The following is an 18,776-nucleotide window of genomic DNA, read 5'->3' on the forward strand; positions in this document are numbered from 1 at the left end:
TGATCCACTCGGGCACTAACTTCCCATCTCAACCACACCTTTCGAATTTTACCTCCTTTTTGCCATTTTTCAAATGTCGTGTAATCAGGATTCGATTCTCGGCGACAAATTAAATGGCCACGGAGAGCTTTAGTGAAGATATTTCATTTTACTGATAGAAGTACACTTCACTAAAGCTCTCCGTGGCCAATTCAATTGTCATCGAGGATCCAAACCGATTACACGACATTTGAAAAATGGCAAAAGGAGGGAAAACTCATAAGGTGGGGTTGAGATAGGAAGTTGATGTCCGAGTGGATCGAGGCCACGATAGCTCAAGTGGTAGAGCAGCGGCGTATCTAGCCGAAGATCGTGGGTTCGAATCCCGCCGTTAACTTTTTTCCATCTCAACTGAAAACCTTTATTAATTGTAATGATTTAATTGGTCAAGCGGACCACGAAATTAGTGAATTTAATTAAACAAATGTTTATAAGATAGTAAAGCTTGTGTATTTGGTGTATTATGCGCTATGTTTAATGTTTATAGTTCTTTGTATACTTACTGATTTAATATTTTTTAAATTAAATTGGAATTATTCAGAAATCGTGAGATGCGGTCTGGTGTGATGTAGGTTTCAGAAAAACATTTTCTTTATCGTGCCAACGTTTCAATCTTTATTGAGATTATCTTCAGGGCTCAAAGTGTTTTTTTAACTAATTGGGCACTCTCAACACGACACGCAAGAATGGTACAATTACACAGAAGACAAACGCTTTGAGCCTGAAGATGATCTCAATAAAGAGCGAAACGTTGGCACGATAAAGAAAATGTTTTTCTGAAACCTACATCACACCAGACCGCATCTAACGATTTCTGAATAATTATCGATACGGTCACTAATCACCACACATTGTAATTATGGTAAAACTAATCATCAAGGACTTATCAGTACACTGTGTTGAAACAATCAATATTTAACCTACAAACCATTTAGCGTCAGTCCAGATGATGCAAAAATAAATATATTAGTGCTCCAAAGGTTCCAATATTTCATTTGCCATATACCAGAGATTTCCTGAAAATAAATGGCGTAAAAAGTGTAAAGTTAGCATGTGATGAGCGGTGATATGAGTACGACTGAGTATCAACCATTCTTTCAAAATCCTTCAAAAAGCGTGTAAGAAAATAAATAAATAGACAACAATAAAGAAAAATCAAGCACACACTGATTGATAATAATGGACAATACGTATGCGAATAGTTAAAACCCAGGTATAAAAATATTGACTAAGCCCCTAAAGTAGAAAGGTAAAAGGAGAAGTGGAAAAACTCTAGAGTAACAGTAAACTTATGATAAAACAACCATCCTCATGGTAAACTTGCTAAATTAGAGAGGGTTAAAACTCTGAGGAGGTCCATTTACCGGTCACTGTCCTCTGAGAAAAATCATCAGAGCATATTATATGATGTTTCTAGTTGTAAATTATAGAAGGAGGAGGAAGAAACAGCCCCGGACGAGTTCAAATGAGAAGCAACTCAGTAGAGACATAGCCTGGGGTTGCAAAGAAAATCCGGGGGAAGGAATTGTAGTAATGAACTAGTCAATGACCTAGGATAAAGTACAATAAGCCAGAAGGATGCAGTGCTTGCGTAACAAAAAAAACCTCTTTCTAGTAACCATTATCATCATAAACATATATCATTGAAAAATTAATGGCTGGATTATGAAAACCTAATATGTTTGTTAACAGAACCAATTTTTATTAAAGTTATAAACACATTACGAACGGTAAGCGCCATAAACGATTTATATACTGTACTAAAATTGGATACTTAAACTGAGAATATATAGTAAATCTTGAGGATAAATTATTTTGAATTCGCTGATTTACTTTACTTTTATATCGAGAAGTGTGCAACAGTTCAGACAAGTTTAAATTAAAAAAAAACTTTTATTTCGTTTTTTTTTCCTTTTACGAGCACCAACAGAATGTTGGAACGCCAAAATACAAAATTAATCCCTTTATGAATAATTAACTAGGCTTGACCGTAATTAATTCTTATCAGTGGAAAACGAAGCTGGAGAAATATACCATGAGGTTATCAGTTTGACCACTTATAATCTTAATTGTGTAATTTATTATAAAAGTAGCAGCCGGAAAAGAAATAGATAAATAGATTTTTCCATTGCAAAGCAGTTCATTTCTCCGCTATGAAAGCTGATTTATAAAAAGATACTCAAAATTCGAGAAATTGCATTGATCAATTTTGAATTCGCACCGGTTGAGCAAAATGAACCATTGGCAGAAGTTTGGCATGGGAAATGGCAGTGCTGTTTTAGAATTTACTGTTATGAATTCAATCTTTTTCTACCATCAGAGATATGTCGTAGAAGGTAAAAGTGATCCCTTGGGAGACCGATTCCATTTCAGCATGACGGTCCTGAGATTGAACGTAACGCCAGGCCCGATTCCTTTGCAAAAATAACCTCAGGAAGGAAAATCCTCGTTCTTTTTGCATTATTGCGGTGACAAATATAAACTAGTTTAAAAGTTTTATTTAACAATTTTTCCTATAAAACAGTGACGTGACGAGCATAATTTAAGTTTTTTTCGCGATCAACTTTGCTTACGAGTTTTCAACATGATGGCTCGCGTGCTCCCAGCCCTGTTCAAATATGCTGAACTTTAATACCCCCTTTCGTATTATTCGATATCGGAACCGGGGCTGTGATTAAATTGTAAATGAACCGCTGTAACGACTTTCTTAATTTATATGTTCGTTGAAGAAAATAATTAGGTAAAAACATCTTTCAACTAAATTCTCTCCAATGTATTATGTATTATGATTCAAACAATTATTTAACCGAAAATACTGCCTAGGCAGATTAGTAGATATATTTTAGAATTCTAATTTGAACGAATAGTGTATACTGTTGTAGTGTAATAGAAAGAGGAGTCTCTCAAGTTCTACATTGTCCGCATTATTATTTTAAATATATGTAAACATGTTATCCAAAAAGAGGCGTCGGTGGCCGTAACGGTTTAGGCGTTGACGCGGCGCTCATCACTGTAACGTAAAGGTCCCGGGTTCAAATCCAGCGGCCCTGCATTCGAACCCGACATACTTACAAATATTTTCGTAAGTAAAAAGCAAAATTGTAAGCAAGCGAAATGAAATTCAAAAGGATAAAGCACTTACTCAATGTGCGCAGATGATTTAGGTATCTACATCAAAACTGAAATTAAAAGTATATATAATAATTCACTATTTTTCGTTGTCCGCATGACCAATTAATAACATTCAACTAATTAAATTTGTTAGTTGAGATAAAAAAGTCAGTGTCACGAGCGGGATCCGAACCTACGACCTTCGGCTTGATATGCCGCTAATCTACCACTTGAGCTATCGTGACTTCGATCCTCTCGGGCACTAACTTCACATTTCAACCCCACCCTTTTTGAATTTTCCCTCCTTTTTTGCCATTTTTCAAATGTCGTGTAATCAATTTGATTCTCGGCGACAAATGATAGCTCAAGTGGTAGAGTAGCGGCGTATCAAGCTGAAGGTCGTGGGTTCGAATCCCGCTCTAGACACTGGCCTTTTTATCTCAACTAACAACTTTAATTAATTGAATAATTGTTTTATTTAACACATTAGTTAACAGAAAATACTAATTACTAAATTTCGTAACAAAATCGTTTATATTAATCTGGAAAAAGTTGTTTATATAGTGTAAACTTCTTTGCATATGCAAATAAACAGTTAATAAATTGAGCCAGGATTCTATAAAAAGGTAATAAGTTCCGTTTCTGTACTCTTTTTTCTCTTAGACCTTTGGGTCAGTAGATTTGTAGGGAAAGGTTTCTTATTTAAGGACCCCCGGCCGCCATCCTTTCACTGCACCGGGGCAAAGGTTGGATATTTATGTGCGGTACTTCTAACGAGGCTTTGCTCGTACTCGCCGCCATCCATTGCTGGCTCCCGTTCCTATGTTAATTGGCCTTCTGGAAACTCTCGAGCCTAACTTCCAAGATTCGGGATATTTTCCGTTAATATTTTTTTTCTCCACCCGATGGAAAAAAACGGCCAACAAGATCGTGGGTGCTTCAGGGCTTGACTGAAGGACGCTTATCTTCTCGAACACTTCGACCATTGATCCAATTTTAGTGCTCTCCCCTTTCAATTATTTCTTCCCACCTAAGCTCCTCTAACTCTTAAATGTTTTTTTTTTAATTTAATCAAAGAATTTCGTAATTCAATCGGAAAAATTGCAGTGTTTACACTTAACACACTAAAAAAAATTTAATGTTCTATATTTCATTAATCAAAATTGTTATTTACCTTTATGTTTATTTTATAATAAAAAATACATGTTGAGGTCGTTTTTTTTAACTTCTTTTCGTTGTGAGTTTTCAACATAGACTAATTATTGTGTAGGGTTTTTAAATACTGAAATTAACGGTGTACTTCATTGACATTATTTTTAAGTAGCTCATCACTACACTTCCTCTTATGAGTTAAAAAACCTACAAAAACTTTATCATTTTACTTGGGTGAAATTTAATTTAAACATTAAAAAAACCCCTCTTTTTAACACGATTCTTTGTCCGGCGTTTATTGGTTTATCTTCACGAAGCTTCACGATATTATTCCCGCCATTTCGTTTTATGACAGGTTTAAAATTGTCAATTTTTTCTTTACCCAGCCCATTCTGGAATCGAAGAATTTGTTGCGAAATCTACCTATCTTTCAATTAATTAAGGTTTTTAGTTGAGATAAAAAAAAGTCAGTGTCATTAGCGAAAAAAGGAGGGGAAATTCAAAAGGTGGGGTTGAGATGGGAAGTTGGTGTCCGAGTGGATCGAGGTCACGATAGCTCAAGTGGTAGAGCAGCGGCGTTTCTAGCCGACACTAACTTCCCATCTCAACCCCACCTTTTAAATTTTCCCTCCTTTTTCCGCTCGTGACAGTGTCTTTTTTTAATCTTAACTAAAAAGCTTAATTAATGGAAAATTAATTATTAATTGTAGGCCGATTTTAACATAATTATCCTAAATCTTTCCTAATTGGAAAAATCATAATCGCGTAGGCCCATAGTAGTATAAAAAAAAAATATTAATATGATTCATGTGTGGATTAATATTTGAATAACGATTTTTATAATATATAACGTCAGAACCAATTCAGTTTTATTTTGGATTATTTTGGTCAAGTTCCTTAGGACGTTTTGGGGTTATTTTCTTTCGACTAAAATAATTAAAATACAGTTATATTGGCCCAAACGGTTCAGGTGGTGCTCACCACTAAGGTAAAGGTCCCGGGTTCCAATCCAACGTGCATACAAATGGGCTCTTATTCAAAAACACCGGAGACACGAGGGTTGATATGACCTACGTTGCGAACCCTTGTTTAAAAAAAATACAAATATATATTTAATGTATAGTATGTATAGTATTAATATATAGTATTATATTACAGGTTATTATGTTATGGCCACTGATTGAACGGTTTATATAATAACATGCTTTTTATTCTCCTGTTCTCTCTCTCTCTCTCTCTCTCTCTCTCTCTCTCTCTCTCTCTCTCGTTAACTGTAGAAGAAGTGTTTCACGAGTTGCCAGCTTCAAAATTTCCAATATATAGACAACCATGAGTAAACTTTTATTTGTATAGTATGTATTTCTCTCTGTCATTTTCCCACTTCTAATTTACAATACATTTTGGCCATCATGAATAAAATTTTATTTGTATATCGTGTATTATCTCTCTCTCTCTCTCTCTCTCTCTCTCTCTCTCTCTCTCTCTCTCGTTAACTGTAGTAGAAGTATTTCACGAGTTGCCAGCTTCAAAATTTCCACTATATAGACAACCTACAATACATTTTGGCAATCATGAGTAAAATTTTATTTCCATACTGAGTATTCTCTCTCTCTCTCTCTCTCTCTCTCTCTCTCTCTCTCTCCCTCCCTCCAAGAATCTATCATGGGATATACAGGTATTAAAATTCAAAAATCAAATCTACTCGAACTTACATAGATTTAATAAAATGTTAAGTTTTGCAATGTACAATGTAAATGTCGAAAAACAACTTGTATCAACTCTAATCTTTCCACATATGAAATACGGTCTTGGAGCAATGTGTGCCTTAAATCGCACACAAATCAAAAAATTGCAAATTGGGTTAAACAGTGTATCAGATATTGATGAACTTAAAATATAGTATATATATTTAATTTTTCAAAATTAAAGATTTAATCGATTACAATCTATCAAGTAAAGTTTTTAAAATTTTAAAAGTTCAAAAACCAAAATAAATATGTGAAATTTAAGAACATGTCTCAGATTCATGTCCTAGGTTTGCAAACTACCACTGCGAGTCGTTAAGCAAAAAACCGTAACTTTTAATAGGTCATTCTAAGGTGCAATAATTTTTTCGATAATACCTATATACACAAAACCACGTAACGATATCAAAGATGTCCAAAATAGTATTAAAAATCACGTCATATCAAGTTATGATTGGTGCTAAAAATTCACTGTCTTACATTTAACTTCTTTTGTTGTTTTTGCTTTATTTTAAGTTTTTATATTACTATTTAGTGACAAGAAGTTTTATTTCTAGATTTGAATTGACCATTTATAATTCTTAATTTGTACTGTATTGTATTGAAAAAGTTTTTTCTCGCTTATTTCATTAGTAATTTACTTTTTAATTGCTCATTTATTCTGTAAATTATGTTCCTTTAATGTTACAATATTTATTTCGATAGGCAATTTGAAGTAAATACTTATGTACTTCAATATAAAACGAATATGTGTAACATATTGACCCAAAAATCAGGTTATTCCAAGTGATTAATATTTAATAAATTAGAAGTAGAGTAAACATAGTAATCATTGTATTTCACCGTAGATTTAAAAATGGCTCTTGAGACGAAATCTTGTGTGATTGATATACAATAAATAAAGCGTTCATCATCATCATCATTTCTCCCTCCCTCTCTCTTTCTCTCTCTCTCTCTCTCTCTCTCTCTCTCTCTCTCTCTCTCTCTCTCTTTCTCGCTCTTACTCTATCCTTCTTTCCTTTGTCGTTAACTGTGAGATAGGTGAGATAGGACATTCGCGATTGTAGTTAAATGGTATATATAATAACAGAAAAACAAAACACAAAAAAAAGTGGTCCAAATGAATACATACGTGATTTTAGTGATGACTTTCTAACAATTTTATAATCTACTATATTTTTCCTTTTTTTATATATGCCATAATTAACACACACGCATTTGCGTTTTGACAAAACTGACTTCATTAATTTAATAAAGAAACAGCTTCGGGGCAATTGTTGGTTCGCTGCTTCGCCGTTGCAAAATACACAAACAAAAAAAAACCCTTGAAGGGGCGACCAACTCATTAACCCCGAGGTAACTCCACACCTTTACGAACCTTTCAAATTACTGTAATAATTAATAACACTGTTCACGGGGGGGGGAAATATGTGTTAAAATTTTGGAAAAATACAAATAAAAAAAAATTCTCAAATTTTGTCGTTTTTATACTTTTTTATAATATGCATTTTTTAAAAACTTATTTTACATTACTAGGTTTTTTTATAATTTTTTATTTTACATTGAGAAAGTTTTCTTGTTGTAGAAGATTGCTTCATTTGCGAGTAATACCATGTGTTTCTGGATCAGAAACGAGAAACTCAAGACTGATGAGGGCGGATGCCCCCAAAATCGATCTATTAAATAAAACAAGTAAAAAGCACATAAACACAAGTAAATGAAACAAAAATCTTAGGAGTCCTGATATCATTTTTTTATTATTTGAGCCAAAATTTAATGTTTTTATTTTATTTATGTATTTTTTTAATCAGTTTTCATTTAAAAGTTATTTTATTTGGTTGTAATAAGNTAGTCGTAGCGCCCTCTTCTGTAAAACTTTATTTTCTATAAATAATAAAATATATAGTACTTTTTCTTGTAAAATGTATGTCGAAAAATACAGTTGCAGCTTAGTATCGTCCACAAACGCAATACGTAATCAAATTTTAATGAACCAATTACACTAACTATCGTAATCTCTCTCAAAATTGGCATTACATATTACCGTTTTACAAAAGAACCGAACTTTGTATTTTTACCTTGAAGCTTTTACAAACTCTGAATGTCAATGCCGGTGGTGTTTGAAACTGCGAGGTAATCTGTGGATGTTTTACAGCCAGGACTTTGCCTTGAAATAGAATAACATCAACGTATAATATTGAAATTGCCATATGTGCACCACGCGTATTTTACGAGCAGGATCGGTACAGCTCGGGCAACCGCGTCAAGGGATAAAACGGACGGAATTTTTTTTTTTCAATTGGCACTTTACAAATTTTTTTATGAAACATAATTCGCTCTAGTTTTTTTGCATGTTGAAAATGGAATTGGTTCGAAAGTTTGGAAAAATATTTGCGTCCATTCTCGATCGGGGTATCGTTAAAGGGCGTATTAATGAAAGACAGGGGTTGGGGCGTACACGACTCGATAGAGACCTTTTAACGCAATGGAAAACAATAGCCAGGAATCATATTGTGTGACGACAAAGCGAATGTCACGAAGCTTTCGCTATCTCGGGCTATGTCTGACCATTCCTACACGATTTGACCCATTCACTGATCTGTCTCTCAAAACTAGCCTTTCATTTATTTCTGCATTATCAAAATATTAAGTTTCGCAACAGATTGTTTTTTTTTTGCAAATAGGCCTGGTTGGATTCAAATTAACAATCCGATTCCAATTCAAATGAAACTCTGAAATTTCAGAAACAGTGAATAATATTTCAATAAAATTAATTAATTTCTACTTGAAAAAAGGGTCATAGTTTTTGAGTTCGTTTAATCATTCAACTTAAATTTGCCCAAAGCATAACTGAGAAGCACAGTGGAGTAATTTTAAAGCAATTAACACTTTTTTAATAATACCACTGAGTACTGAATTCATATAATAAAGAATGAAATCATTCAAAAAAAGTTTTACCTACACTAATTTTTCTAAGTTTCTGAATGAAAATATAAATTGTGGTATTGTTAATTATTATTAAATCTTAAATATGTTTGTGGTGTGATTGACCAAATAACCTCTTTCAATTAATTAATCTTTTTATGTATGGTATTGGTTGAAATGAAAAAAGTTAGTGTCACGAGCGGGATTCGAACCCACGATCTTCGGCTCAATACGCCGCTGCTCTAACCAATTGAGCTATCTTGACTTCGATCCACTCGGACACCAACTCCCCACCTCAACCTACCTTCGAATTTCCCCTCCTTTTTGCTAGTTTTCAAATGTCGTGTAATCAGGATTCGATAATCAGGTCAATACGCCGAGTGGATCGAAGTCACGATAGCTCAAGTGGTTAGAGCAGCGGCGTATTGAGCCGAAGGTCGTGGGTTCGAATCCCGCTCGTGACACTGACTTTTTCATTTCAACCAATACTTTACATAAAAAGGTTAATTGTTATGTTTGTATTAACATGAGTACTTAATGCTGCTATAACTATGAAAACTATTACAAATTTACATTATTATATTTCGCATTACGTTACATTTTTCCAAGTTGATAAATAAATTGTGGACAGTTCATTGGTTTATCCATGATTTAAAACGTTTCAGTAAATATTTTAATTGATTAATAAATGAAAAAATTTAATTTTCAGTCATATAGCGAGTAACTAATAAATTTTTTTTTATTTATTGAAATAAAACCAGTTACTTAACTGAACTATTTATTGCTGTGTATGGTGTTATTTACTGTTATTGATCCATCCTTGGAAAAATAATGTTAAGGTTGCTAGCCCTTGGGGCACGTGGCGTGACTTGTTATCTCCAAATTCCTTTTGGAGTTGACATAGGTTCTTGATAAATGTAAAGGGGTTACACTTGAATTTTTTGGTCCATTTCAAACAATAATTCGTGCTAATGTTCAACTTTAATATTAATTAATGATTCACTAAGTAATAAATATTTATATCGTAAAGAAAAATAACTTTGTTTAAGATTTAGATAGCTATTTTGGTCATTGATTTTTCGACTAGTGAAAGTAGTCAGCATGGTTATATCAAGTAGTCGAGAGTCGCGTTGCACCCGTCACAAAACGGTAGTAAAGTGAAACGTTGGAACGTAACTTGGTGGTAGGATGAAAAACCATCGGAAGTTGCATAAAAAAATAGAGAGCTTTTCAGCAAGACTGCCATTGAGAAATCTCCTCAAATCGTTGGTTTTTTCTATACGCTCGATTTTAAGTTGAAAATCACTCTTGGGATTTACAACAAAAAGATCTTTCAGAAAGAGCACTATTAAAATAAGTGCCAACACAAACGTTTTTCTCTCAGGCGAAAATTCTATTTAGTACATTATTTCAGAAACGTCCTTTCTTCATTCCTACTTCATATCACTTAAAATGAAACAAATTAACTTAATTTTCTAACCAAAATTGTAATGTTGTTAGATGTTGCAGTAAAGCTCGAAATTAAAATAAAACAATGATTTCGTACTTCACGATAGAAAAAAATATTGAAATCGTTAAAATATTAAAATACATAAAAGCACGTTAAATATGAAATACTAAATAAACCTAGTGATACAAGCAAATAAATCTTACATATTGCGTAAAAACGTTAAAATTTGCATGAACATAAGTATATTTTTTGGCATAAAATGTAAACTCGCAATGTTTTTTAATCGTAATTTTCTTTCCTAACTTAAGTTTTTGTTAGTAAGGCAAAGAAAAAACATTCCTTCTAACATATTTGTATTGCTATTTTATCAACCAAGATCATATACGCAGGAAATTATGTGCTTCCAGAAAGAAACATTTAAGATTAAGAATTAGTTGAAGAATCCAGTATTTTTCATTAGGAAATAAAATGTTATCTGTTGTTTTTTAAAAATGACGGTGGCAAACGTAGCTTCAGGATAAAAGCGATAAAACAAAATAAACTGTTGTTCAATTACGTTTACAAATTGTATAGTTTTAATAATAAGTTGTTTTTATTATATTACTTTTATTTTATTATCATAATTCCATTGATTTTAAGTCATTTTTTCAACTTAATTTATTTTTCCAAAAAAATCTTTTGAAATAAATTGTTTTTTCAATATGTTTAATAAAAATTCGTTGGTGTTCTGATCAGATGTGTTGGTAAAACTTCGTCTATTGACAGCCCGTCGAACAGTTTTAATAATTCCGACGATATAAATCGATACCAACCAGTCGGCAACTTATCGGAAATTTTCAGGTTACGGGATTCTCTTAAAAAATAATGGAATTATGCTTCTACGCTTGTCAATAATTTTATTTTTTAAGATGTAAGGATTAAGTTACACAGGCAACGAAATTTAAAAGGAATAACAATCATTTATAAATAACTAAACAAAAAGGTATGTTTTTTTTATCAGCTTGTTTGCTTGCTACATTGGTGCAGATCTAGCTAAACTTCTTCCAGCTAGTAAGTTCCAAATTTCCTAAAGTCCAAAGTTGCTCTGAGCATTAATCCTGTTCCCAACATCTCCAAATTTTAGTCTTTTAAAAAATACCATAAGGAAATATTATAATTGAATAGTACCGGGTTTAATAAATCTTTGCGCTTTGTTATATCAAGTAATAATAATAATAATAATAATAATGTAATAATACGTTTGTGTGTTTTTTAGTGGCCGGCTGTTCAATAATTTGCTGAAGTCGTGAAAAGTGGTATGGAATGGAATATTTTAAAAACACACCATTTTCTTTTTGTTTTGTGTTTGAAAAAAAAAACAATATAGATGTAAATATAAATTTTGTACCAAGTGTGTGGTGGTTGGCACTCGCAACACAACACGCAAGAATGGCGCAATTACGCAGAAAACAAACACTTTGAGCCCTGAAGATGATTTCAATAAAGCTCGAAACGTTAGCAAGGTAAATAAAATGTTTTTCTGAAACCTTCATCACACCAGACCGCATCTCACGATTTCTGAATAATCTTTTGTACCAAGTGTTTCATAATTTATGCAAGCATGAAGTACTTGGTTCAAAATTTATATTTATATCCGTATTTTATGTTTTACCATCAACATACGTTTTGTAATTCACCCAGGCACTGAAGATGACCCGAATAAAGACAGAAACGTCGGGAAAAAATGAAAATGGTGATTTTCTAAAATACTTCATTCCATACTGTTTCTCACGACTTCATCAAAACATAATACGTGTGTGGTGATTAGAAATACTTTGATTAAATATAAAAAAATATATTTTGCATTGTATAAATTCACTTTTCCACATCCTAAATGTATTTGTCAAATGTAAACAATGTTTGTAAATCCCAGGCCCTGATGATGATCTCAATAAAGATCGAAACGTTGGCACGATAAAGAAAATGTTTTTCTGAAACGTACATCACACCAGACTGCATCTCACAATTTCTAAATAAACAGGATAGAACGTGCGACCGCGTTCAAGATATGCAGCTTAACCTTTAGCGGGAACTGGGACTGCATCCTCGCTCTTTGCCAAATAAAATTAAGGCAAACATGGCCGAACACGACTTCTCTGAGAAGTGACAAGTTAAATATAATAATATATTTGAACTAATAAAATCAATTTATATAATTTCTATCCTACTTTTGCAATGGTTCGTGGATTGATATCAGGTGATAAATATGTCACAAACCAGAGAAACGTTCAAGCTGCAATATTGGATATATTTAAACTAAAAGTCGTTTTTGAATAAAAAAAATAATCAAAACTATAATGGGATAATGAATGATGATTGTCACAGATGGTACTTCTCGTAATTCTAGAATCCGGTGTATATTTATCATGTTTGGAAGTAATACTAATACTTACACCTGGGACATCTAAGCTGAGCTTAAACTCAACTTGAAATGTCCCACTTTAATTGTTCGCTAATATAACTTCGGACAAAATTCAACTTTTGAGTAATGAATGTAAATTGAATTTGTCACTCTAAAAAACTTTTCTTCGGTTTAAACTAGAAAACAAATTTTGTAATTTGTTGTGAACAACAATAAGAAATATACTAAAATATTATTTTGAATATAATAATAATAAAAAAAAACTTATTGATGTAGTTTATACCTTTTTTCACTCTTAATTTTCCTTTCACTTTATGCTTTATACCTTTTTCAATTTGTGGCAGAATTTTTCAAGACATTATTACGTTTTAGTTTAAACAGACAAATTCTGTTAATTTACTTTGTGTTCCTCAGAGCTAGAAAAGAGCGAAAGATCTGGAGGGAAATAGTGAGGCCGTCCTCCCTCCCCGCTCCTGCGTGTGGACGTGGGTGTTGCATATACGCTCGCACGCACACGCATAAAAATATAAAGGAGATTTTAAAAAAATGGTAAAAAAGAAGGGGTAATGGAAAAACAAAACGAAGAAACACTAACCCCCGCATTTAAATTTTCTAGCGTGTCGATTATGACCTTTGCCATTCGCTGACCCCAAAAAAAAGTTTAATGTTTACTTTGTGTTTAATTGCTGTCGACGCCTCGAACGTGGCCTGGACTATCGTTTTTAGTAATTGCGTTCTGCAGAGTTGCAGCACGTAAAACAGATAGAATTTTATTTCCCGGTTGTGTAGTTTAGTTTAGTGCAAGTTAATAAATTGGGACGTGTAGGATAGACGATGAACCTAATGAATTAAAGACTTATCTACTGCAAATCTTGTCCTTGCTAGGACAAATTCGTTTTTCTAAATATTACTATTTTTGATTTAAACTCTTGTAAAAAAAATATAAACCTTAGCCTGGATCACAAAACCTTAATGCAACCTTTTTTCTATGTAGATCAATATTTAATATAACGTCCACCTTATCATTAACGCTGTTTAATTTTATTGAGATATTATCACAAGCACAAAGATAAACATTGTTAAAAGGAAAAATTGTTCCATTAAAATCGAATCACTTATCGCAATTTTTTTGTGGAAAGGTTGTTGTATAAGTGCAGATTCGAAAGATTCTGTAATGAAGTTTAAATAAATTTGCATTTTGGACCTATCGCAATACTCTACTATAATAATGAAAATAAACAATAATTAACCGTTAAATAGACATTACGTGCTATCTTCAATTATGGTTTTGTCGTTTTTGGAAAAATAAAGTCGCGTGCATGTTCTGTTATCTTGACATGAATCTAACTGAACTTCTCAGATAGGGGCATCCCCCGCAGATTTCTCCTTCTCATTCCTCATGCACAGTTATATTAACTGTCTTTTACATAACGTCAACCACTAGCTATTTTCACGAAACTATCAATTTGGGCAAAAAATGTTCTATCACGTTGATAGTGCTTTATTTTATGCAGTTGAGATAATAGATGAAAACGACATCCTGTAGAAATCATTTATAAGAACTCCGGTTGTAAAAAGATATCGTTTAAAAGTACGGAAATGCTAGTTCAAGACCCATTTTCATCGAATTTAATATATAAAAATTCCGGATGTAAGAACATCGTTAATAAGATATAATTAATTAAGGCAATGGCACGAGCGGGATTCGGATGAAAAATGGCAAAAAGGAGGGAAAAAAATTAGTGTCCGAGTGGATCGAGGTCACGATAGCTCAAGTGGTAGAGCAGCGGCGTATCAAGCCGAAGATCGTGGGTTCGAATCCCGCTCGTGCCATTGACTTTTTTATCTCAAATAAAATCCTTAATTAATTATAATGTATTAATTGGTCAAGCGGACCACGAAATTAGTGCATTTAATGATTTAAAATGAAGTATACCTCACTAAAGCTCTCCGTGGCCGTTTCATTTGTCGCCGATAATCAAATAGATTACACGACATTTGAAAAATGGCAAAAAGGAAGGAAAATTCAAAAGGTGGGATTGAGATGAGAAGTTACTGTCCGAGTGGATCGAGGTCACGATAGCTCAAGTGGTTGAGCAGCGGCGTATAAAGCCGAAGATCGTGGGTTCGAATCCCGCTCGTGCCATTGACTTTTTTATCTCAACTAGGGGACCGCGGTAGCCGAGTGGTTAGCGTGAGAGACTCTCGGCTCATAGACGCCGCGTTCGTGGGTTCGATTCCCACCGTCGCCTCTGGCCCTTTTTTTCACGATAACCCCCCCACCAAAAAAAAAAATGCATAGATCATAAGGCAAAAAAAAAAATATATATATACATATACATATATCAATTAGAAAACCTTAATTAATTGTAATATATTAATTGGTCAAGCGGACCACGAAATTAGTGAATTTAATGATTTAAAATGAAATAAACTTCACTAAAGCTCTCCGTGGTCATTTCATTTGTCGTCGAGAATCAAGCCGAAGGTCGTGGGTTCGAATCCCGCTCGTGCCATTGACTTTTTTATCTCAACTAAAAACTTTAATTAATTATAATATTTTAATGCGCTTATTAATTATTATAATATTAATTGGTCAAGCGGACCACAAAATTAGTGAATTTAATCGTTAATAAGAACACGATTATGACCGCCATCAGAGATAACAAATAAACAGATTTCTGGGGACATAAATCACTTATGAGAAAATCTGGATTAAGTTTTCCAAGAAAAAGGTTTGTTTCATCTCAAACATTAAACATTATTTTCATTTCTATGTCCATAAGAATTAGGAACATGGCATGTATCTGCATTCTCAGTTTTCAAGTTAACTACTTGATATAAGAACTATTGGTTATAAGAAGTAAATCCGTTCGATGTTCTTATCAGTAATTTCTGCAGTGGCTACTATCAAACGATCAGTGATTACTGATGAACCCTCGGGGAGGCAGTATTTCTGAAAAAAAGCCCATTGGCAATTATATCGGATTCGATTGAAGGGTTGCTGGGTTCGAACTAGGGAACTTTGCCTTACAGTGATGAGTGCCGTGTCAACGCCTAAACTGTTACGGCCACCGATGCCCCACGGTACATAATCTAATATTACCAAATATATTACAATTAATTAAGGTTTTTAGTTGAGATAAAAAAGTCAATGGCACGAGCAGGATTCGAACCCACGACCTTCGGCTAGATACGCCGCTACTCTACCACTGAGCTATCCTGACTTCGAACCACTCGGACACAAACTTCCAATCTCAACCCCACCTTTTGAATTTCCCCTCCTTTTTGCCATTTTTCAAAAATCATGTCTCCTCCCAAAAGTAAGGCATGAGGTTATTTTACTAAGCAAACTGAATCGTTGCATCTTGTAATCTCTGGAGAATACAGCGGGAATACGTCTTATCTTTTCAAACATTTGAAAACCAAACACCCGTTGATCAATTTTCTCAAAACTCGATAACGATAAAATTATGTTAAAATTTAAAATATCAATTATATTAAAATGCGTTGGTAGCTTTCCCTTCTTCTTACGTACGTGCACACTGTAAGAAAAAATACTTAAAAATGAAAAAAAAAAAACTGCATTTTCTTGATTATTTTAACTCATGAGCGTATTTTAAACAAAGTCAACAAAAGTAAGTTGATCTTTATGAATAAACGAAAAAGTACTCATGTGAGTAAGTACTCCTTAGAATCGAATAATTTCTTTCGATACCAGTATCGAATATTTTCGAGTATCGCACGTCACTAGCAATTGGGCTATGTAACGGACCTTGCAGTTGGTCAAAGCATCAACCCGCGCGATATCTTCGCGAATTAAAAACATGGTTTTAAGCAAAAAAGAAAACTATTTAAAAACTCAATTAACTCGCTCGACAAGAAGTATCTGAAAAGGATGAAATTGAACTGATTTTCTTTATTTTTAATATAAAAAGGGTAAAAAGGTTAGTACCACTCTATAAAAGCAAAACGAGTCATTAATCTGCCGTTTTTATCTTCGACAGATAACTTTTGTACCAATTATTATTGTTATTAAATATTTTAATAATCATAATTAAATATTACCTTTGTCATTAAATATTTCACTTATAAGTTTTTGCTTAAATGTTCATTTGCATTAACGAAAAAAGGCACATAACTTTGCATAGTTAAATTATTTAAGTTATCTTAAATGACATGAATTTATATCCAACTCCTCAGATGCCAGATTCGCCGACATACTTCTTGCATTCCACACATTCTCAGGCCACATTTAAATTAAATCTGTTTGAACCAAAGTTAAAACGAGACCTTCAACAATTATTGTAACCATTCTGGCACTCTACCAACCCTGTGCGTTCGTGCGGTAGAAATTTTGAGCCAAATAACTTTATTTACTAGCATTCTTGTGGTAGAATGTTTTAGAATTATATTACTCGTTCTAAACTGCTTTTAGTTTTTTTTAAAAATAATTAAACTGAATTAACATATTTGTTTACAATTATATGACGATTGATCTATTCGTTAATGCAAATGTAATCCTTACAATTGTGTACATATTTATTTACTATTCGTTAAATTATATCGAATTATTTGTGTTGTACAATTTCACGACACAGAGCGTATTAAGACATTACATAATGTTCTACCAATTATAAATCTTAATAAGTATTGATTTTTTTTACACCAGATTGTCAGCGTTGGGCAGAAATGAGTTGTGGCCGCTGTGGGATGCTTTGCAGAATTTTGTCAATAATTTTTTTTGTTGTAAAAAATTAACTTTCCGTTTATGACAAGTGTATGGTACAGACAAAAAAAAGCAGCGATGACTAAACGCTTCCCTGAGAGATGATGCCTCCCGAGAGATTCGCTGAAGGGCAGCCTTTCGATGGTATGTCGCTCCCATGAGGCCAATAAGCCACAAAGGACGGAAAACAGTTCCACTCGGGAAATATATACGTGTTTAGGATTATTATGTTGCCATGTATATCGTACTTATTCTGTAATATTTGTGATAACGAAACTCTTATTGACGATTTCTTTGTATAACCCAACAATGTTTAAACAAAAAATTCTTCAGGCAGATTCTTCAATTTTTGGAGTAAGCCCTTTTCGTTTCACAATACAACCAAGTACTAAGAAAACAAATTCTACTAGTTTGAAAATGTCTACGAATACAGCGTCTAAATTATTAAACTAGTGATTTTGTGCAGTGCGTTTGTCCTTATAATCTTTCAATATTACACAATCTCACTTCCTGTCCTCACCTGTCCACCTGCTTGTAATGTGAACGTGGACTGTTCGAGGAATTGACCTTGGATGAAGAATAATTTTTTCAATTAACACTATAAACTTTTCTTTTTGATCAATGACCGATTGTGGTGTTCATTGGATCTTTTTGTTGTTTCAAATTTCTCCGCATATTCTACCATTTGGTAAATCTGTTTGAAAATAACGAATTGTACATATTTTCTAGAGATAAAACATCAAAACGGTTTTATTAGACATTATATGTTTAGAACATGTATAAATTTCTTATTCATTCGTCAATTTAAAGACGGTTGTAAAAGGTATTATCCGGAAGTTGCGGGTTGAAAATAAATCCATTATATTTAGTGGCCTATTGACCAAATTACTTTTCAATTAATTAATCTTTTTATGTAAGGTTTTTGGTTGAAATGAAAAAGTCAGTGTCACGAGCGGGATTCGAACCCACGACCTTCGGCTAAATACGCTTCTGCTCTACCGCTTGAACTCTCGTGATCGTGAATGTAGAGCAGCGGCGTATTTAGCCGAAGGTCGTGGGATTGACTCCCGCTCGTGGCACTAACTTTTTTTATTTCAACGAAAAACTTTACATAAAAAGATTTTTTGAAAATAAAGTTTATACTAAACTTCTGATAAATCTTAATTTATTTAAACCAAATCTAAAATTTATTTAAAATCACCAATTTCGTGGTCCGCTTGACCA

General features: G+C 33.2%; 1 protein-coding gene and 2 non-coding genes across 4 annotated transcripts in view; all 3 read left to right on the plus strand.

Moving 5' to 3' along the window:
• The window catches only part of LOC106662899 (soluble scavenger receptor cysteine-rich domain-containing protein SSC5D-like), a 279,936-nt gene that overhangs the window by 125,610 nt on the left and 135,550 nt on the right, over positions 1-18,776 (plus strand). The window lies entirely within an intron of this gene.
• Trnan-auu lies at positions 9,363-9,436 on the plus strand. The gene has a single exon. It is a non-coding gene; the product is annotated as a tRNA-Asn (tRNA).
• Trnay-aua lies at positions 14,897-14,969 on the plus strand. The gene has a single exon. It is a non-coding gene; the product is annotated as a tRNA-Tyr (tRNA).

This window comes from Cimex lectularius, unplaced genomic scaffold, assembly GCF_000648675.2.
Source record: "Cimex lectularius strain Harlan isolate CLEC.00 unplaced genomic scaffold, Clec_2.1 scaffold84, whole genome shotgun sequence".
Taxonomy (NCBI): Eukaryota; Metazoa; Arthropoda; class Insecta; order Hemiptera; family Cimicidae; genus Cimex; species Cimex lectularius.